The sequence below is a fragment of the Coccinella septempunctata genome, chromosome X (genome assembly GCF_907165205.1).
Source record: "Coccinella septempunctata chromosome X, icCocSept1.1, whole genome shotgun sequence".
Classification (NCBI taxonomy): domain Eukaryota; kingdom Metazoa; phylum Arthropoda; class Insecta; order Coleoptera; family Coccinellidae; genus Coccinella; species Coccinella septempunctata.
In genome coordinates, this window is record NC_058198.1 from 6,662,291 (window position 1) to 6,685,900 (window position 23,610).

The 23,610-nt window shown below is 36.3% G+C and overlaps 1 protein-coding gene across 6 annotated transcripts in view; it reads left to right on the plus strand.

The window, feature by feature from the left end:
• The first annotated feature begins 939 nt into the window (after positions 1-939).
• LOC123322429 (insulin-like receptor) overlaps positions 940-23,610 on the plus strand; it is a 47,986-nt gene continuing 25,315 nt past the window's right edge. For 3 of the 6 annotated variants that reach the window (XM_044910376.1, XM_044910379.1, XM_044910381.1), the window contains exon 1: positions 940-1,452. The gene's annotated coding sequence lies outside the window, so the exon portion shown is untranslated. Of the gene's footprint in view, positions 1,453-19,092; positions 19,162-23,610 lie in introns of those variants that run through there. The other 3 variants (XM_044910382.1, XM_044910380.1, XM_044910378.1) reach the window with 2 other exon arrangements.

The following is a 23,610-nucleotide window of genomic DNA, read 5'->3' on the forward strand; positions in this document are numbered from 1 at the left end:
CCTTGAATTTCCCTATTCCCTAACCTTCACGTACGCCCATGGAGGACTGCAACCCAAGATACAGTTTCGCCCATACAGACTTCGACGTCTATCTCGCAGATGGCGGGACCATGCTGGTATTGCTCTAAAATCACATAGGCGTAGTTAATTTTTTTTAGCCTAATTTTCCAAAAAAAAATCATATGAACGCACATGGTGAAATCGGTGAATTCAACATTGAAAAGTGCGTCATGAATTAATTTATTTCAGCATTTCGGAATAATTAATATTTTGGAATGATGAAAATCATGCATGATATTGGGGAAATCAACTTGCGAAAAGAGTAAATTTATGAAATGAAGCGTGTTTCTCGAACCATATCACAATATTTATCTTCCACATGAGCTGAAAACTTTTTTATTAAAATTTCAATTGTTTTGTTGTTATAATCTGAGGAATTCACCATCGACTTATTGATAAGGAGTTGGTAATTGATCAATTATCGAGTCACTTTCACTAGGAAGGTGAATATTTTAAATTTTTCACGTCACACACGAAACTTTTAGTTCTCACGAATATTGCGAAAAAAATTTTGTGTTTTTCTTATCTTGTTTTGCGGAGATGATATTGAGATGGGGGTAGTTTTGTTTGATGGGAAACTATATAGGGAGATTATTTTGAAACGAACAAAGTTGGATATGCACAAAATGGAAGAAAATTCGCAATTAGTCTTTGCAATGACCAATGACGCAGGCCTCGCAAGGCAAGGAAGCTGTATCGTATATAATTTTTATACACCAATCTACCATCCTTTTCTGATCCCAATGACTTAGTATCGCCGTTTCCTTTTAACCTGTCGGTTCTCTTTTATGACCGCTGAGAGCGCGCACATATCTTGCTACAGGGGGCGGGGAAATAGGGGGACTCTTCGACGTTGCCTATATTTTTTTGTTCATAGCATTAATCCGACTATTTCGGGGTTGTTTCATGGGGCTCAGGCTGCGATGGAATTTATTTTCCGAATTTCCTAACGGATATTGGCCGAGTGAGAAGTGGTACGGCTGATAAATGCCGAGTTATAAAAATAGTGGTAATACTCGTATGGCAACACGGCCAACTCACGATCCAAACAAATATTTTGTAGAGTTATGTTTTAACACAGAAGCGTGGTGGTGAAGCAGTGCGTATTGCCTGTGTGAATATTGTTTTTGAAAAATCGTCTTTAGTGTCGTACGTTTTATGAAAGAAACGGACTACGTTCCCACGTTTAATGGATAATAAATACACTTTGTGTTGTGCTTTCAGAACACATGCTCCCTAAACGAATCAGTGCTTAATACTAGGGTTGTATAAACTCTTTCAGTCTTCAGGACTATCAAAAAAAAAAAAAAATAGTGAACACATTCATTCGCGTGACTGAACAGGATATGAAATGGATGTATCGGGGATTTTTTATTCAAGGAATTAATAAATGTGAGTTGATAACATAATACCCTTAATCGTCTCCGTTGTAGATTTATTAATATAGCGTATCCACGAATTTTTCGCGATGGTGTTATGACCAAGTCTTTCATTTTCGTCATTTTTCATTCATGAAAATGCGGTACTACAGTGTAAGTTTGCAGATTTCGAGTGGTATGTGGAAGGGGTCAATGTGTTTATCGTCAATGACTATGTTATGATCGTGTTAATAACCTTTAATTTAGAAAAACCCCTGCTCATGGCTTTTCCACGCAGGTTTCATGTATCGATGAAAGCATTATCCTTTTTAGATCGATACATCCGTTAAGGGAAAAGATAATCTGCGACGTTTTTTCAGGTTTCCGGAGATGTGTTCTTGAAAGTACAAGTCTGAAGGTATTGATTCCTTGAGCCGTCACAACATTTAACTTGCCTCCCCCCACCCCAACTAACGTATAGTACGCTTCGGGGCGTGGCTACTACACGTGCTGCTTCATTTATCTTCAATGGTTATCAACAATCAGTCAATGAAAGGATTTGTAGGGCAATTGTTTGTATGACCATCGATAAGTCCTTACTTCTTCTATTTTCATTCAACTGACCGAAGAATCATTCATAAACATTACAGAAATTCAAGTTTTAGCGAATTTGTTTCTGATCCCATTGATGAATTCCAGCATCCTAAAAATTATTAGTTAATCCGCCGTTTGTTATCAGAATCGATCGATTGTTGATATTTATTCTGTTTCAAGGCTGTTGAACGCAAATTGAACTACTACGAACTGAAATATAAGTTGGAAACTGTTGAAATTCTCTGAATCGAAACTTCTTTACAAAGAGGATACAAAAATACAAAAATTCTGATGATTCAAATCAGTGCTCTGCTTGATTCTTGCAGCCAAACACCGAGGCTAATTGAGAATGAATCTCCTGTTGCAAAATGTTAACTGACAGCTCATGAAAGCTTGTGTGGTCAACCAAGTACTTCGAAAATTGTAAAGTTTATATATCATCAATTGTCATGAAAATTTGAATGGACGATGTGTCCCATTGAAAATTTATGTTCATTGGTAGCCATTTGACTATGAATGGTCGTTTAAACCCATTGCCAGGATGTGGGGTGGCTTGGTGTCTAGGTACATTTGTACTTTTACGATGGGGTTTCTTTACAGCGTAATAAAAACGGGATTTCTACCTCCATTCATGAGTGAATCATGTGGCCATCAGATACTTTGCGGTTTATCCCACATCCCAACTGGAGGAATTAACTCAATGAATTTTCCCCCACATAGTATATCCCAGATTGATGGGAATACGAAATATAAATCCTATTTGTAAGGGTTAGCTTTGGAAACAAATCAATATTTTCCACTATTTTCATTAATAAATTTTCAGAATCATATGTGAGGTACAGATGAGAAAAGTAATTAAATAATTTCATTATTTCCCTTCTGATTACTGTGGATTCAGATTAAAAATAGCTAAATTCCTTTATTCCCTGTTCTAGCGTCGTTTTTCTGCAAGATTTCGAGCATTGAAAATTGAACTATCGAATAATAAATGATCATATTCTTGAAACTGTGGAGTGTCCCGATGAAAGCAGCAAAACTGAAGAAATTACGACGAAATTATGAGTTTCCTGGATAAAAATAAACAGCTCGCACAGAACATACACAAATAGGTGGGGTGATCTCTTCTTCTGATAAGGCAATAGGAGAATTAGTTTATACTTTATTTAGACCCTAAATTCATTGCAGAAGCAGTACCTTATTCCAGTCTATAATTTCTGCCTGTTCTGGCTGTAGTTATTTTCAAGAGAAACTTTCTACGTTATATTTTTATAAAAATTGATCGTTACAAGGTTTTTTAACTAGCTTACAGGAGTATTTGAAAAGGATTTTCGAGTTTATTCATAGGGATTCAATAATTGTCCTGTAGGATTCGAAACTACTCATAACTCAATACATAGCTGTATTAGGAACAATAATAGGGTTAAATAACCCTGGAAATATTAGAGATAAGCAGCATTATAATTTATTTATATAAGAATTCTAGTTATATTTGGGTATATTGAGTTTGAGCATCCAAACACTTTGAAGGAATATATATTTAAAGGATTCTCTAGTGGAGTGCAATAGTTTGTAAAAATTATTAGTTGAGGTTCTTTTCAATTTCCTTCCAAGCTTGAATTCTCTATGGAGGATTTCCTCCTGAAAGCAGTTCCTTATGAGTAAAGGTATTCATTTATCAACCTCGCGAAGATATATGGTAGAATTCCAATCGTTCTCGATAAAAATCCCGATGAAGCCGTAGGAAACAAAGGGAATGGAATCGCATTCAATTACTTCCTACAACGATGGAATTCGATCGTGAATCTTGGCTTCGTTGGATGCTGTTTTGAATCGGGTCAATGCTCAATGCAGGGCTGCACTGGCATCGCAAAACGGCCCTGGTGAATTTACCGTATATCTTGGCGTGTAAAATTCCAACATGAAATTCATCCAGACCGGCCTTCTTGAATGAAAACACCTCCCTTAGGTATTCCGATATGCCACTCAGGAGCAAGGACCATGCATAAACTTCGAACAGACATCCACTTAGTTATTCCTGCATTTTCCTCCATTTTAATACGGAAGGATGAAGACATACTTGTTCGTCAACCTGTTGGACTATTTTTAAAAATGAATTCTTCCTTTAGAGGGATATTTACTCCTTAGATTTACAGTAAATGTGTAGATTCTTAAATAGGTAAAACATTTTGGATATCTTCTTCCTTCGGATTCCCTTTAAAGAAATCAAAAATATTCCTCAAGATACGAAGAAACTAAGGAAACACAGTAGTTCGTTCGTGAGTGACGTTACTTAACCTCTTTAAAATATTCTTTGCTTAACCCAAAGGGCCTTACTCTGCCAAAAAGAATAAAAATCAGCTTCCCAAATCTTTCTGTTTTCTTATTTTCGACCAGATTCCAAGCACTTTAATCTGTATAACAATTCACGTTTATTCTCATGTAGATATAACTTTATTTTTATTCTGAAAGTTTAGATTCATGATGGCGTGTTTTCACATATTATTCTCCACAATCCCAGGATGTATATTGCACTCAACGTAAAAAAGAACTCGTAGTGTTCTCATAATAAAATTATTATTATCAGTCTATGGGGAATGAATATATTTCTACAACTACTTAGGGGTAAAGTCAAATGTTCATTTGAAAATTACGAGCTAAAAACGTAATGCTAATTTCCATCTGCGACACACTGTCAAAACTGTTTGAACTTTCGATAGCAAGTGCGATGTATAGACAATCTTCGTCCTGTCAATACCAGACCCTGTTTTCGAATAGTTTGGCCTCTGACTAGACAAATAGGAAAGGTTGATTAAAATTGGCATCTGCAGGTGCTTTCATCAGTTGCCATCTTCAGTAACTAATGTAAACGTTCTTGTGGAATTAACATGCCTGAAACAGGGGTGAGTGTCAAGGATTTTGATTCTGCTACGAGTTTTCCATGAAATATCCTTTCCCTTCGGTAATTAGAAATGTCATTTTAGTGTGGATTTCATTACTTATGCATATGAAGTTTTTCCATTGTCAATCTATATGTAGATATTTTCTACGGTCGGCTTAGAAAACAGTTAACACTCTCTTATTCTAACGTTTCGTATAATTTGACAATAAACAGTCTAGGTATATTTCTGTTATCCTTTTCCATATGGAAACTAAGAAAAAAAATATATAAGCCATATTTTTGAGGTCGATATGAGTATATTGCTACCCCACAAGTTTGGCTCGAATATGAATCTTAAAAACTAGAATATACCTAGAGTTTGAAGACTGTTTTTTCTTCGTTTGGTCTAAGAACGTTTTAGTTATTTTTTTTTCGAATAAATGAACTCTGGAATGCGAAAGTTTTCCGAAATGAGGAATATTAACGAAACTTTATAAATGAGTTCTACAAAGCTGAAATCTTGAACGAATAAATGAAGAATGTTAACAACAAAAATTCAAATGTGTTTTTTGGTGTCAACAGAATGAAAACCTGACCATAGTCCAAAGAATACTTTCAACGCTCTGGCATTGTATGTAGACTTTATATAGTCTTTATATACAATTTGTCTGGTCCTCATTATTGTGAAGAAAATTTAAAACAACTTCATAAAGTTTTATTAGTTTGATTTCATTTCAGATTAACGTTGCCAAAAGAACCATTCAAATCATTATGTCACTGAGTATATTACTTTATTCCTTCAATTCCTTATTCGCATCTTTCATGTGATCCTACATGAACGTCATTTCAGGATTGTTCGGTCAATTGCCAATCAACTTCGTTAGTTCCTTAGGAAAGTGCCTCGCAAGAAAACAAACTAATGAGTAGTATGAATGGGCAACTAATATTGATTATTATTTGCCAGACATGGAACCTTATTAACCGTTGCAAGGTTCCCTTATAGTCTCGGTGAATTTTCTGAAACATCACCTCTCTGATTACGATCATTATGTAGATTGATGTCTGCATGTGTTTTCAAAACTTGACGTAAACAAATTTCTAGTGCGTCATTAGGTTGGATGTTAATTACCGTTAATTCCTTTTTAGTTGGGGTCGATACATGGGGGGGCATTGTGAATTTTGTAAACTGAAACCCGCACGTGTAAAAATTGCTCGGACATGGTGTGGATTTTGAACTCCACATTCTGTACTGTGTAATCTTAATGAATGAATGATCTGTCTCTAATCGAACGACTATTGTCAGTCACAGTATAACAACGATGTTAAAGACTGATTTTGAATACACCGCACCACTGAAATGCACGTGTTTGCGATCACCGGAATATTTTCAGCACATATAATAACACGCAAAATTCATCTTTAGATATTTTCATCCATTTGAAAGTAGGGTTTCGGAGGAGCTGACAAAATGGGGCCCTGGGAACTAAGTAAATGACAGATAACGCTCAAACTCTGCTTGAGTATAGAGTTGAGAAGAATTTCAAAATCCCTTCGAGCAGGATATTTGAATGATCGATTCCTACAGTACTTTGTTCAACAAAGTTTGTTGGCTGTTCTATATAGGAACCCTGATATTGAAGGATTACCTCCTAGAGATATTGTGGTTAGTACGAGGATGTATTGATATCTAGTCAGCCTAGACCAGTTCCATGCATAAAAAAAATATTGCGTTACCAACAATAACTCATTAGGAGTATCAGTGTGAAGTTTGAGGTCAAATAAGTAAACCAGAGTTACGCAATAAATTAAAAGAAAGAAGATGTCCACCGAAATTGTGAAAATCGAAAAATTGGAGTATCGAGTCATCATCAAGTACCTGTATTTAAAAGGGTTAAGAGGTTGGCAGATTTACGAAGATATAATACCCTTGGTGATCAATGTGCTTCGTATGCGACCGTGGAAAATTGGACTGCAAGCTTCAAAAGAGGTAAATTTTTCATTGAAGATGATGACAGATCGGGAAGGTCAGTGTCTGTGTCAGTCTGTTATCAGACCGTCGAATTGGGCTTAAACGGATATCTAAAGCAGTGAATATTTCATACGAACGCGTTCATCATATAGTTCATGTCAATTTGGACATAAGAAAAATTGCTGCAAAATGGATCCCCAAATGTTTGAATGTTGACCAAAAGCGTGCAAGGGTAGAAGCATCGCGTTTGATCTGTGCTCGATTTGAAATCTATGTAGACTTCTTGAACCGAATGTTACTATGGATAAGACTTGGGTACATTTCTACGATCCAGAAACAAAGCAGCAATCGATGGAATGGCGGCACTCTGGTTCTCCAAGACCTAAGAAGTTTCGTGTCCAAAAATCTGCTGGAAAAGTTCTTGCTGCAGTTTTTTGGGATTGCCATGGAGTGATCATGATTGATTTTTTGGATAAGTGTAGAACAATAACCGGAGATTACTATTCGACATTACTGACCACTCTACAGGAAAAAATTAAAGAGAAAAGACGCGGAAAGCTATCCAAAGGTGTTTTGTTTTTGCAGGACAACACCCCTGCACACAAATCTCATGTTGCCCTGCAAAAAATTCGTGATTTAGGGTTTGAATTACTAGAACACCCCCCTTATTCACCAGATTTGGCTCCATCCGACTATCATCTCTGTCCTCAACTGAAAAAAGTTTAAAAGTAAATTTTCTTCCAACGAGGAGGTAATAAAAGCTGTGGAGGTCTGGTTTGCAGAGCAAGAAGAAACACTTTTTTTTTTGAAAGGTCTAGAGACGTTGCAGGTTCGCTGTAATGAATGAATCCAATCAAGAGGAGAATATGTTGAGTAATAATATATTTTGACATTGAAATTTTGTTTGGTTCTATAGTAGCTTAAGAATTTTTCAATATATCCTCGTATTTAGAAAAAAAAGAAGGAAAAATCAGAAACTTCTGACTGTGTATAGAAGATTTGCCAGTAAAAGATATACATGACATGACAATACAAGACATGAGATGATACATGACAGAAATCTGAGCTGAAACTCAGATAATATATACGCGTCAGCTACAGTGTCACCAAGGGGTGTGTATTTGTTCCATAACTTTGTTTCTATCCAAGCTATCGACATCATGATTTTTCTTCAAACAAAAGGCCTGATAATGGTCTGTTTTTTTCATAAGCAACTCCCCATTGTTACATTTTTGGATTTGCAATTTATGTGCGTAGTGCATAGAGCCACAGAAAAATTCATTAGATCGGAGCCAATCAACATAACTGAACCACCTTTTTTTTGGCATAAAAGCTGAAAGACTCTCTGTCAGCAACCTACTAGATTTCCCAATTTCCCATTAGGCAACATATTTTGCAAACTTCACAAAGTAGACCGCACAAACCCTGTATCGCCAAAAAGCTCCTAATTCCTGTATATATTTTTCATCAAAAAAGTGAAATGTATTAGTGTTAATCGTCAATTTTTTGTTGTTGAATTTATAGCCGATAACTCAGTGAAACAATTCTCTTGGTGTTACGATTTTCATTTTATCGATTGAGTTATAGAACGCATTAGACGATAAATCACAAGACGGAGCAGGAAATAATTCACTGCTCTGTTCGTCGATATATTTTAGGTAACCTGACATGTTATTGATTCGTGGGATGACTGATTGGATTCGAAAATAAACCATCAAAGAACACTCGAATGCACTTCTCATTCCAATTGTCACCATGCGTCGTTTTTCCATCGATACAGACCTCTTTGTTCGTCATGTTCGAGCTCAATAAATGCGAAATAAATAAAATTATTGCCATCAGTTTGTTTATTATCCGATGCACTTGATACGAAGCATCGCAATAATAGAATAATGGCTATTTATTCGAGTATTTTGGCATTGTAACCTGTTGTAACGTCGCATTACGGTTGCCGTATCCTGCAGGACTGCGGTCATTGTATGTGGTTTCTCGAATTACGAAAGGTCCTTAACGGAGCTTAGAGAGCAGAATGGAAGGATACTTAAATCCACTGCGAGGACGTCTCGTTATTTCGGAATTATACGGATAATAGTATCGTTTCTATAGGTAACATCTGAAAATCGAATTAGTTTGGAAAGTGAAATTAGTGATGAAGCGTTTTTCATTGGACCAATTGTGTTTTATACCAGTGTTACTCAAAATAACTGGTGGGAAGTACGAGGATATATTGAAAAATTCTTAGCCTACTATAGAACCAAACAAAATTTCAATGTCAAAATATTTTATTACTCAACATATTGTCCTCTTAATTGGATACATTTGTTACAGCGAACCTGCAACGTCTCTAGACCTTTCAAAAAAATGTTTCTTCTTGCTCTGCAAACCAGACCTTCACAGCTTCTATTACCTCCTGGTTGAAAGAAAATTTACGACCTTTTAAACTTTTTTTCAGTTGAGGAAAGAGATGATAGTCGTATGGAGCCAAATCTGGTGAATAAGGGGGGTGTTCTAGTAATTCAAACCCTCAATCACGACTTTTTTGCAGGGCAACATGAGATTTGTGTGCAGGGGTGTTGTCCTTCAAAAACAAAACACCTTTGATAGCTTTCCGCGTCTTTTCTCCTTGATTTTTTCCCGTAGAGTGGTCAGTAATGTCGAATAGTAATCTCCGGTTATTGTTCTACCCTTATCCAAAAAATCGATCATGATAACTCCATGGCAATCCCAAAAAACTGAAGCAAGACTTTTCCAGCAGATTTTTGGACACGAAACTTCTTAGGTCTTGGAGAACCAGAGTGACGCCATTCCATCGATTGTTGCTTTGTTTCTGGATCGTAGAAATGTACCCAAGTCTCATGCATAGTAACAATTCGGTTCAAGAAGTCTACATCGTTTTCAAATCCAACACAGATCGAACGCGATGCTTCTACCCTTGCACGCTTTTGGTCAACATTCAAACATTTGGTGATCCATTTTGTAGCAACTTTTCTCATGTCCAAATTGAGGTGAACTATATGATGAACGCGTTCGTATGGAATATTCACTGCTTCAGATATCCGTTTTAGCCCAATTCGACGGACTGATAAAATTATGTCATGGACTGCATCGATATTTCAGGTGACTGACACAGAAACTGGCCTTCCCTATAGGTCATCATCTTCAATGGAAAATTTACCTCTTTTGAAGCTTGCAGTCCAATTTTTCACGGTCGCATACGAAGGACATCGATCACTAAGGATATTAAGCATATCTTCGAAAATCTGCTTACCTCTTAACCCTTTTAAATACAGGTACTTGATGATGGCTGGATACAAAATGAATCGAGCAGATCATTATCAACTATTCGTTGTTTGGAATAAACATTCCCTTCGAGTTGATTTCTAAGCATTTATATATTTACTTCTAATGATTGCAAATTGATAAGCGAAAAACCATAGAAGATTAAATTCTAACTGTTTTTCAACAATTATTCATATATCACATTGCGAATATCAATTTGTTCAAATTATGTTATCAATATCAACAAGCGATTGCAAGAAATTATCGGTATAACAGCTATAAGAATTCATTCGAAAACAACCACCACCAATAATGCTCATTACGAGTGAAATATACTGCTCCACAAAAGTCGAGAAAGTTTAAGTATTTTACCAACTCCAACTCTGGAGAGGAATTGATCAAGGCTACTTCAACAATCTGATGGAAAGACGTTGTCAGGCTATGGTTGATATTTGAGGATGCCATAGTCTCTACTGAACTTTATTTTTTCAATTTTTTGAGTGAACTGATATTGTACTACAAATACTCGAGATGAATTTTCATCTGAAACTGTGAAACTTTAGAAAAAATAGGCGAAAGAGTGAGTTAGACAAATTAGTAGACATTTAGATTTCTTCTTTAACTTTTCTGGAGCCAGATTTTTATTGATTCATTATCATATTCGGTTTGATGAACGATAAAATAATATGCTCACCTGTAGGACATCACCATTCTAACATGGTGTCTTTATCCCTTCCAATCAAATGAAATTTTGAAAAATTCGTGCATTCTGAAGGGTTTTTCAAAAATAAAGAGTGGAATGATGCAGTTGGGGCACCAGTATTGTGTATGTACCTACACCCAACGAATTGTCAATGTCCTCAACGTATCTTTGATTAAATCAAATCAAGGCGTGTTTAAAAAAAGTCCAAGGAGTAAAACCAAGTGTTGAATGTGCCTAATCAAACTTGAAAGGCCATTTACTCTCATTACCTTAGCTTACCAACCAGAGTGATGGATGCAAATGAGGCTTCATATCGTCGACAAATATTGAGAGACTTTTTGGACGCTCTGAACTGTATATTATCATGTAATACTCACGCTCAACGGTATCAACGGGATGACGTCAAACGTAAAAATACAAGCCGTCAATTTTTCACATTTTGTCGCCTCAAACTCGGTGATTCATAAGTCCCCAATTCTAGCCAGATCATTTTTTTTTATATTTGGACCAATGAATTTATCGTTTGCCCGAATGAGCTAATGAGTCCGAAATTCAAGGTAAATACGTGATCAATCACTTTTGTTTCAGCTGTTGAACCCGGCTTAGGGGGCCCCAAACGGGTCAGTTCTTTGATGTTTTATTTATTCAAGTTCCACAAAAATTTTTCCCGAAGGTATGGCATTTTATCCACTCATTCGGGCTCCTGAATAATTCAATTCACTTCTTGGTGGATATCGGACCGTTCAGTTTGAAAGGTTAGCCCGGAAGATACCTATCCGAAACGGAGTTTATATTTGGAGTGTTTTCGCTCCGAAGTTCGAATCCTGGTTCATTGAACGAAATTATGTTTGTACGCAAAAAATATCCAGTTCTGCCAATTCATTCATTTCAGATGAAAACAATCTCCCAAGAACGGTTCATGGTTCGAACAACGCGCTTTATTTTTAATCCGTCTAGTGGCCTGATTGACAACTCCAAAAAATACTTATTTTTTTTTCGAAAATGATGAATCGTTCAAGACGAATTGACTAATGAATTTGGGAGAAAACCTCCGGATCTGATTTATTCAATTATAATCGTAAGTAACTCAAGAATTGATTCCGAAATTGTAATCATTCTGTATCTTGTGATATATGAGACCTGTAGGAATATCCTGGAAGGGTGAGGGTAATGAGAGAATACGAAATCAGAGAGCCTGGGCATCTCTGACCATCCCATCAGCGAATCTACCCAGTGATCATCGTCTAGATGAAGAAAATAAGCATCGAAAATAATTCACCACGATGTTAAGTGTAAAGATTGAGAAATGGTATATAGATGGTTCTAAAACCAGGCAGAAATGTTTGCAATCGAAAGATGTGGAAAATTTCGAAAAAATTCGTCAAATTTGAGAAGCTGTAGCAGCCAGAAAAAAAGTACTGGACGCATGCTGATTTTTTTGGTGATAGATTGATTCTTTGCGAATTAAAAAATCTAACTTTCATTCACCTACCGCGAACATTTCAGATTTTATGATTTTTTCCTCGAAGGTCCAAAATTTCGGATTTTCTATCGACCATAACTTGAAAACTAATCCTTTCAGCAAAATTATGTCTGCATATTCGTAATCTACGCCCTCGATTTAGTAAATAGTCGAGTTTTGGTGGAAATCGAGGAGATCGAAAATTTTTCCAATTTTCCATACGTATGGAAAAATTGGAAAAATATTTTTGGTCTTCGATCAGAACCAAATTTATACTGTCGACTAATTCGAGGGTGTAGAACACGAATATGCAAACAGATATTTTTAAAAAAATTTATTTTTCGAGTTACGATCGATGGAAAAATCGAGATTTTGGACCTTCGCGGAAAAAATCATAAAATCAAAACTGTTAGCGGTAGATGAATAAAAATTGGTTATATCCATTCACAAGTGATCAATCTATCACCAAAAAAATCAGCATATCTTCAGTGCCTTTTTCCTGGTTGCTGCAACTCCTCAAAGTTGACCAATTCTTTCGAAATTTTCCACTAAAAACGCTATATTTCCGAAAATATTGATCTGTGATCTACGACCCCGAATCAGTAAGCAAAATGACCTGGGTCGATATAGCTAGATGAATAATTTTTTGCTCGGATGGCTTTGGCCAAATCATCTTAGAGAATCGATGACGTTAGAGTTGACTCCTTTGATGCCAGCCTGACTGTCAGAAAATGTCACATTCCTGATAGTTTATTTCTAGGTTTACATCCACACATCTTATCTTTAATATTTCTAGCCATAGTGAACATATACTCAACGTAGTAGTGATTGTTTTCTCGATGCTTGTTTTTTGTATCTGGTGATAGAAAGTCCCGCCATTGCAAGCCAAGCAAATCATTCTTTTGACGAGAAACTTGTAGGAGTAACCTCCTTGATGCAATCCTAAAATTTCTCTCACATACTTGAGTTCATTGGCACTCTGTAGACGAAGGGATGAGGGCACAATAGATCTTGAGGTCACAGTGCAATGCAACCCCCCTTAAACTTTAATTCTACATTTATATACTCAGTGACAGTGACGTGGAATTGATCTGAATTTTCTATTTTAGCAACACCAGCAAATCCAACAACTTTTTTCCACATTTGCTCACTCTCCATGTATGATCATACCACCAAATCGAAGATTAGAAAGCGAAAAACAATGTTTAAAAAAGTTGAAAGAAACAGATTATCACTTTATCCATATGCCTAAGTCCACTTCCAATCCAATGTTCGAAGAAACATTAAGTAGAGCTGAACTTCACTTCATGTATATGATGAAAACTAATAAAAAAGAAGTGATTTGTTTCCCCATTTCCATGAATCATAGTAGGTATCTGGTTCTTCTCGAGTTTGGTTCAAAATTACTTGTCCTTATTGCTATTCCACTGGATGAATTTTCCTGTCATGTTGTCACATGGGTAGGGCAAGCTGGAGCAAGAGCAATGCGACAATCCTATCTTTCATGGAAAATCCCTGGTTGCAAGTGGTTGGTTCTTTGAATTCCGTATAATATTCTGATCCTTTGCTTTTGTTGGCTGAAATCCGCTCATCCCACTCATTTTTTTCTCATTCTCCCTGAATGTGGGATGGCTACCATTCTCTGGGTAGTTGAAACGTTGAAGTAACGAGCAATTCCGTAATATATCCTCATCTTCTTCATCGGAAAATTAAGATATTATTGTTGTGGTTAGTACAATAGCGATTAAATTATTAATTAAAACAGTTTCAGCGAAATATTCCGGGTATTTTAAGGATGTAACGGGATTTCCGCAATATTTCTGAAACGCTATCAATCCATTTCGTGCTGAAGTCCCCAGTTTCATGATGTATTTTTCCTCGTTAACGACGAAAGTAAAATTTGCTACGCTGTTGTAGGAAGACTCATTGCATATTTTCCAAATTAACTTTATCAGTTATACAATGAAATTGATAACGGTTGGTGTCGGAGGCCACACACCATCAGTCATGTGTTTTGCGGGATTTGAACACATGGACAAGGTCATTGTCATGTTGGCTAGGTTCAACAGTGAGGATATGAAGGGGTTACGAATCGCGACTAAGGGTGACTTCAGGTTAAAAAATCGTCAAGACCGAACGGTTGCACAGAGCTCGATGGAATTTCGAAATTTTTAGTATAGTTGCTCTTTCAGAATATGTATCACATTTCCATCTACGGTTATTGTTATTGAGAGATATTCCACTCGAAAGGTGACTATCGAAAAATTTCCAAAAAGATTGAATCAATTAAGTAATCGTCAAGACCGAACGGTTGCATCGAGCTCCATGAAATGTTCAGATTTATTACTAGAAGAGTTGCTCTTTCAGAATATGTATCACATTTCCATCTACGGTTATTGTTCTTGGGAGATATTCGTCTTATCACATCAAAAAAATATACATGTTTCTCTAATTTGAGAAGGCAAGTCAAAATGTCTCTCAGTTTACACACCAAGTTGTTCCAGCATAAAATTCGTGAATAAATAATTTTCGGCTTCCGAATTTCACAACGATTATGGCACGACGATAAAAACGAAAATGCAAAATACGATATTGAACGTTGATCTCACTAACAGTTATCTTATCGTGAGTGGAACGATAAATAGGGAGTAGAAAACAATCAAATACAGACTACATTTTAACCAATTTGTATTCGATTTCGTGTTAATTAGAGATAAGCTATTATATTGTGCGGCGATGTACACTTGTGCAATGAAACGAAATAGACGAATTGGGATATCTGAAATATCTCTCTCACTGTAATACCACAGCTCATTGCACCGCGTAGCAAAACAAGCTTTTCCTAATTTCAAAGTTTGCAGACATAAACATGAGTTGAACAAATTGGTCTTCTAAATCCTCATTTCAAACTTCTTCGAAACACGAAGCAAGTTAAGTGAACACCCAGTAATAATTGGTAAACATTGATTGAAAGATATTTTGGCAGGTGAATGCATTTTTCTCTCCCAACATTTGAAAAACGCAAGGAATTAAATCAAAAACTGTTTTTCGTGGGAGTTGCTTCTACAACACTACAATAAATGACGCTATAACAGACTCTTTTCTCATCAAATAATTGTGAGAACAGTAACCACTTATTGGACAATGCCAGTCAGAAGAGTTCGAGGAAAACCAGCCACAGAATACAAATGCTAGCCTGTATCTGTATCACTGGAGCTATGAGCTCCTCACCTTGTGCTAGATTGATTAGCCCATGAGGCCATCCTAAGAATATCCAGGGTCTGTTAGTCCTGAGTTACCAGTCACTTGGGATTCAAAGGAAATAGAGAGTCCAATACACTTGCCAGAAAAAAAAACACAAATTCCTTCCACTGGCACGAAACTTTTCTGTGTTATAGGAGAATGAACCTACAAAAAAGAGTTTCAGGAGAAGAAAAACCGAAATGGAATTACTCTCTCGCTTGGAAACCTTCAGAAAGTTCTTGGGAACTTCGAACACTTCGAGATCTAAGAAGTATTTGGATCTTAGCAAGGCAACACATCTTTACTGGATTCCTTACAGGGCATTATGGCCTCAGGAAGCATCTAATTAGAATGGGTTCAGCAGAAACTGAACAGCGCAGATTCTGTGGTTAGGAGGATGAAACTCCAGATCATCTGGTGCTAGCCAACACAAAAAATGCAAGAGCTAGGAGGTAACCTCCTTGAAGAAGCCATCCCAGATCATGGAGTCCATTAGATATCCCCCTTTTGGAAGGGTCGCAGTGTAAAGCGAATCCCTTCAAAATCTAGAATGTTTAGAGCCCCTTGTTTTGTTGCTAGACTTTACCTGAAACGAGCAAAGGCATTTATTGCTTGCCTTCTGCTTGGAATCATATCCTTCTGCTCCTAAATGATAAAAATTCCACGTACTTAGTAGCATCAAAGTTTGTTGTAAGTTCAGAACATCTGACTCTTTTGCAACCTCCTCTGTACCAGGCAAGTTCAGTCAACAAGTGAACTCGAAGAATTTGGGCATTTGAAGGCCCGGAAAAGGGGCGACTGAATCGTTTCTGGAGGCGAACGATGTTCGAGTTGTGGCCCGAATCTGGCTTTAATAAAACTATTGATTGCACCTCGACCTCGGTCGCGATTCTGATTAATATCAACTTGGCAAATTCACACTACTTGTTTAGCTTGGGTTCCCAGCCAAATTTTCAGATTCGAATCAGCCGATACAGGCTGATATCTATTATTTTTTCGTGTTAATCATGTGTACAGAGTGGACAAACGAAACCAGGAACTGTCCACAAGCAACAATCTATAAAATGAAAAAAATTCGAGGTGTTCCAAATGTAGCTGATGAAGAAAGTAAGAGAAGAAGTCAACTGGCATACTTGTCAGGAATCAATGAAGCTTTCTCATTAGTGGGTTTACTATTGCCTCTTTGGTGCCAGTCAAATCCGAATGATAGTATTTTTTGAGGGGAAACTTAAAAAGGGTAATCTGTAGAAACACCTCTTTTTGAGGATTTTTGGGTATATGAGTGCTTAGGAATCACTCACATGGAATACATGCATCAACTAAGTAGTAGCTAACGAGCTGAACATTTAAATCTCAAGGTATCCATTTAAGAAGGGGCAAAGTTCAAAATCTCGAGAAACCCAGGTCAAAGCGTTTTTCTCCAAAGATTATTGATGATGTTCCTCATACTAGTTTACATCTTCACCTTCCTGTATAATGTTTATCGAAAATATTTATTATTTATTTGACCTGGATGGAAATTGGGATATTTACGACCACGAATTTGGATATTTCGAAAAGTTCGCATTTTTATCTGCCTTCTACAAGGTTTGTTGTCACAATAAAAAAAAGACGTATGACGATTAGTGATATTCACTTATTTAATTGGCATACCTCTTTCGAACTGGCAATAAAGTGAACACACGTGGACGTGATAAATTTTTACATAAAATGAGGCTTCATTGTAGCCGCTTTTGCAATTGAAATCTTCTTAATACGTAATCAGCGTTCTATGCTGATGAGAATGATGAAAAATAAAAATGGCACTGGTGCTGAAGAGGCTAATACACTTGCCAGGAAAATACAAATCCCTTTCATTCGACAGAACCTCTCTGTGGTATAGGAGAATGTACAGGAAAGAGAATTTCAGAAGAAGGAAAAACCTACAGAGTATTACTCCGGAGAAATCTGTCTGGACTGGAACATTCCAAACACTGCGAGATCTAAGTATCTGTATCTTAGCAAAAATATGCTACATAAACATCATTAAAATTCAACGAACTGGCAAAATCTCTTTGACATTCTCGAAAAAAACATTCAAAAAGAAAAGAAAACATAACATAAAATAATGCAAACATTTATAACATTTTGAAAGAACACAAAGGTGCTTAAAATGCCCAGTAGCTAAAATTTCACATTGAAAAATCTATAGTTTACTGTATTAAGGCTTCAAAATGAGAATCTTTACATTATAGTGGTATGAACATTCTTCCTTAACTCAAATCCCTTGGTACCTTGAGTGTCACTTGTTAGAGGAAACAATTCTGATTCTATCAGTTAATTTAAACCCTGAAATATAAAGCTAAAGTGAAAATATTATATATGGTGGGACGACAGTGTCCAAGTTCTCGACAAGGACGTTCAACAAATTATAATTGTTAATGACTAGAAAACTGAATCACTCACTCAGTCTGTGGTTTCACCATTTTGCTATTAACTACCCTCTGTAGGATATATTGGCTTCAATTGCTGATCGCTTTTTCAAACTTGTTGAGTTTTGGAGCTTAGACCTATATCTAGCCTGTACACGTTACAAAATGGCGGAATCATATTCTCTCGAGGTGCAATTTTTTAAAACCAAAACGGTTAGTTTCTTCAGGAGAAATGCTTAGAAAGTACAATATTCAATATATTATAATACATAGATTGGCATAACTGAAATAATTATTATTATGAATTCGAAAAACTAGTTACTACATAAGAAGTATATTTATAGGGGGGAAGTATTTCATTCAATTGTCACAGGATTTTCTACATTAATTTCAGCATGTTGGTGAAGAAATTGAAGTACGAAATTTTGAGAGAAGTATCCCTTGATAGCAAAATTGAGCTGTTCTGGTGTTTCACGCTGTAACTGAGACACCCTGAATATGAAATTTATCATACTGAAAATACTCGTCCTTGAATGGTATTGAAAAATGTATACATACAAGGAAATAGCGTGTTTTTTGGAAAAAAAATTAAGAAATATCAGGAAAGCTAAGCAGAGCAAGGAATGAAACTTCCAACCTGGTCATAACCTATGTCGATTTTACAGTAAGGATTAACACCACAACTTACTCGAATCTGAATTTTCATGGAATACTGGAGCAAATTTTCCAAGCTTTTTTCAGATCGCCACCCTGCGTACCTACAAGATGATTTTGTCATGATTTTTAACGATCTAGAACACCAATTCAATATCTAAATTTTCCGTTTCGTCAGTTTTTGAATGATTCTGTTCACCCTTCAGGCATTCTTCGAAAACAACCCTGTAGAGTATATTGGCGAGAACTTTTTTTGGATTACCATCACTCCTTTCCAGATTGGGGAAAATTCGATATGATGAATTCCTCATATGCAAGCCTCTATGGAATGATATCGGCTCTATCTTACATCGCATGTTGATGAGGCTTCTTTACCTCGTTTGAGTTATGCGTAGTGGATGACAAAAATTGCCATTTATAATGCAGTATCCGCGCATATCTTTGATTCAGTTAAAATCGGGTACCTTATAATTTCGTCACAATCTTCAGTTGCGGCAACAAGCTTCAATTTCACGTGTGTACTCTCCAGCTCGTCCAACGAAGCTTCAGGGTGAGTGATGAAATTTTTTTATCTGTCTACCAGATGATAAGTATTTTCGGTTTGCTGTTACGGGGTTGATCTCAAACTCTTCCTCAACAATTCTGCATTTGGCTGAATGCTTATGCCATTCAAATCCTCTATTTGTGCGGAAATAAAATAGCCATATTGTTAATTTAATTGGGAAGGGGTGGTTTTGCTGTTGAAGATTGAAAATCTTTCAACAATTCACTTTCTTTGACAGTTCTGATTCCTTGAAATTATATTAGGAGGACAAGCTGAGTGTGGTATTCAATTCCTTGGGTTTTGAATCGATTAAATATTCGAGAAATATTCCATTCATCGCATTTGAAATAGATTATTTCATATATTATCATCTTCACAGGAAGCCAGGTCCACCTAGGCATGAATGACGGTATTGTGAACATAGCTTCCTGGTGGAGATTTATCCTTAAGTGTTCAAGGAAAAAAAAGAATGAATCTAATCACCAGTAAGAGGTGTCAGGTCGAAAGTGAGTCTGTGAAGAGATTTTTTTTCACTCTTAGAAGGCATTCAACAGATTCCCCTCTGATTACAAAAACATTGTTCGGTGTTTCTCAACATTTTTTTTTTGGCTTCTTGATGTATATTATATATATTTTAAATCTTCGTTTTTCATATCCTCGAAGCAATGCGATATTCATGAATAATTCAAGAAATATGAAAGCTTGATGTAGACTGTCTGGAAAGTAGTGTCCTGCATCGAAAAAAATTCGTACATTTTGGCCATGCGGCCTTCGACCTATCACCGACAAAGACCACGTGTAGGTACTAATGTGTCAAGTTACTGTTTTGTATCTATATTGTTTGTTTCCAGTCACTGCACTTGACACAGGATACTCATGATATGATAACTTATGAAAGTATTTTTTATTACCCCGCTGATTAAGTACATAGTTCAGTGCTGATAAAGTTTCATGGTAGACGAATCAGCTGAATGCATACAGAGATGCGAATCAAATTTGAAAAAAAAAGGTTATGTCAGATCCTTTCAAACTTCGATCCAAACGAAACTTACGCAGGAGAACATTTTTGATGAGTTGTCTCTACTTTTAGAGATTTTTCGTTTCTTGAGGAACAGAGGGAGACCATTTTTCAGAAGGACAGTTCATTAAAAAACTGTTCATTATAGAATTTACATCCTGGGCAGTAAAAGTAACGAAATTATGCATATTAGTCTGATCGCTAGAGCTATGTTTATTCCCATTAGAGAGTAAAAAGTTCTGGAATAGATAAGTTCCGTAAATGTGTAAATTTAAAACATAACAGAAATTAATCAAACTATCGACACCTAGTGTATTCGATCATATCTATGCAATTATATTTTTTGTTTCGATGATAAGAGGGTTTGTAGTCACAATGATATCATTATTCATTCATTACTCCACTCTTTCGATTCTTTGTGAATGAAATGGCTCTTATCAAACTATAAATTCCACAACTTGAGACGATTTATCTAAAATAGAGTAATGTCAATAACACCGTATGAATCATGTGTATTTATGTTTTCTTCGAATAATCATTATTTTATTGAGTAGGTTTTTAGGGCAATTGAGTTAATAAAAAAGTGCTGGGTAGTTTTTGTCATACCAGTGACTAATATGAATGAATTAAACTAATTCTATTCATCTCATGTAAAACTATTCAGTGCAACATTCGATGGCATACAATGAGGACTATGTTTTTCTTCAGTATTAAAACCATTATTTATCCAGGTTCTGTAATATTTGAGCGCGTAAATTGAAATTTCTCAAACGGTTATATTTTTCATTGGCCCTCAAGTATACGCTTATTTTCACTGTTCCAGTTCATCATTAGAAATAATGATCCAAGAGACAAGGAGAACCAACTGAGTCCTGCAGTTATAACAATGTGATATCACTCAAAAACTTTAGATCCAAGAGATACAATACATTCATATGAGAGCACAATTTTTGCATTTTTAATTGACAGTCGTTGAAAAGTCTTTCTGCGTTGAATTCACTCGAGCAAGCACGGTTTAATCACAAAAGGTTACAGACTTTCGAGGGAAGATATCATCCAGGTATAGGCGTTGTAAGGATACTTCATCAGTTCATAAAATTTTCCATGGTTTTCCAAAGTTTGAAGAAATTTGCTATATCTCAATTCGTGAAAATAGGTTAGGGTGTTGGTTATTGCACGAAAAGTAAGTTTATTCGGTGGAATTTCATATTCGAGCTCTAGGTGATCCGGGTGATTAGAAAAGGTTCACTCATTTGTATTTCCATAATTCCACCAACGCTTATTGGAAATGTTTCCTGACGTTGAAGTCACTTCCTTATTGCTTCTACTTGTAGGAGAAGGAACTCCTTCAAATTATAGTTTCGAAATTTGATCGACGTATGTTTCATAACTCATTTTTCGGATTTTCTTTTTTTGTGATAGTTCTATATGTTGTTACGTACTGAGTGATGAATTGCTCCAGGATATTTCGAAATGATTAAACTCAATCTAAATTGCTGAATCAGAATTTGCCAAAAACAGTCACTAGTAATTCAATCTTCTGATATTTCTTCCAAATGAATAACATCATTCTTGGAAACTAATCTTTGTTTACTGAACCAGTAAGTACGCAGTTGATAAAATTCAATAATGGACTTCATTGAAAGTGGGGCATATGATACAACAACTAAATCCATATCGGAAAATATTCAACTACACCCTGCAAGATAGCTATATGTCTATTTTGTCGGATTTGAACGCAGAGAATAATCACCACCCATCCAAGTATTTTTGCACGAAAACGTACACAAACACTCAAGCATTTTATTGTAGTCTAGGCTAGTATCATTCTGTCTAGTAGACTGTAGATTATAAGTTATTATTTCTGGTATTCGAAAGCCGACAGTTTTATAACTTCACACAAAAAGGTTATTATGATATAATCAAGGATTTCCCACCATTCCTCAAAATATTCACATGTAAAGCTGGGTACAGACGTACAACACAACGGTTTCGTTGCATGTGTGTACCCAGCTTTACAGCAAAATCTGTTTTCAGTTCGGGTTGATTTAGTAAAGCGGCAATCAATGTTCATCTTGTTGCTTTTGATGGGCTAAAAAGCTTTTATTCGTTTATTTTTTGAGTATTCATAACTGAGACAACTAGTGTTGAAATTTTGATGAAGGGTACTTTCACAAAAATGGATTCAAGATTACAGTAATACGATAATTATTGAGTTGATCCGACAGGTGTTGACCAAATTGTGTATTATCCCATTATTCTTTACTTCTTGACTTCAATGTTAATACTGCCTAGATGTTGGTGTATTTTTTCACATCTTCACCATCTTCAGGAGATGAAAGATGGTTACGATCGTAACCAAGATGGATATTTCCCAGTTACCTCACACGAACTCCTTCTGGAACGCTACCTCACAATTGAACTTGAAAAAGGATGAAACCATGCATCGTCATTAAAATTCTTGGTGTTAACGGAACACGGTACGTCACTTTCTCATTGCCAGTGGCATCGATTGAACGGCCTTCACAGAAGTATCAGGAATTTATATTATTTCCGATATGGGAGAATTTCATTCCCAACAGATTTGTTGCGTTCAACCTACGACTGTTGTTGGTCTAGTTCATTGAAAGTTGGTGGAAATCAGTGAATTTTCATCAAGTATCGAACACGTCAATTCAAGATTTGAACTTGTTAAGTTTTTTACTATCTTTTAAAGGTGACGACGCTTCATTTTCAAACTTACCATTTATGGGGTGTCATCCCATTTTCTGAGAGGAACGTGGTTTCTAAGGATCTTAATAAGGAGGTTGGCAATGCAGTGTACGTAGGTCGTAGTTACATTGGGAGGCTTATCAGAAAGTCTTAACAAAAGGAATGGCTACTACTTCAGGAAACATTTAAGGGATAAATCCCACTCCTTCATTGATGTTGCAGAACTGTGGGGGTTGCATAGTCTGGGAGCAAAAACTCTTTTCATTGGCCCATAACTTTTCTGGTGGTATGGGTGAATGTAGCAACAGAAAAGAGTTTCAGGAGGAGGATCTTCCTGTCTTGGATCATTCAAAGTTTCCCTGGTATTTCTTCGCATTCTTCATTTGAGGCTGAAACAACAAGATGGCGGAAAACCAGGTCGAAGCCATACCTCCTGCCCATAACGTCTAATCGTGAATATTCATAACGTTACTGCACCTGGATCATCGACCCAATTACCTTCAAACAGATCGTTAATAGAATTCAATGAGCCTAGTTACCCGGTCCAATTTCAATTGATCGCAGCGTCATAAATAGATTGAAAGAACGAACTGAGAGAATTACACTGCTGTTGTCCACAAGACGGGTCCTTTCAGTATTTTCAATTGCAAGGACGATGTGATATTTTCACGAGTACAACAACTCTCTGTAACAACTGAGTGTTTTGAAAGTTGTGCCAAATTGGA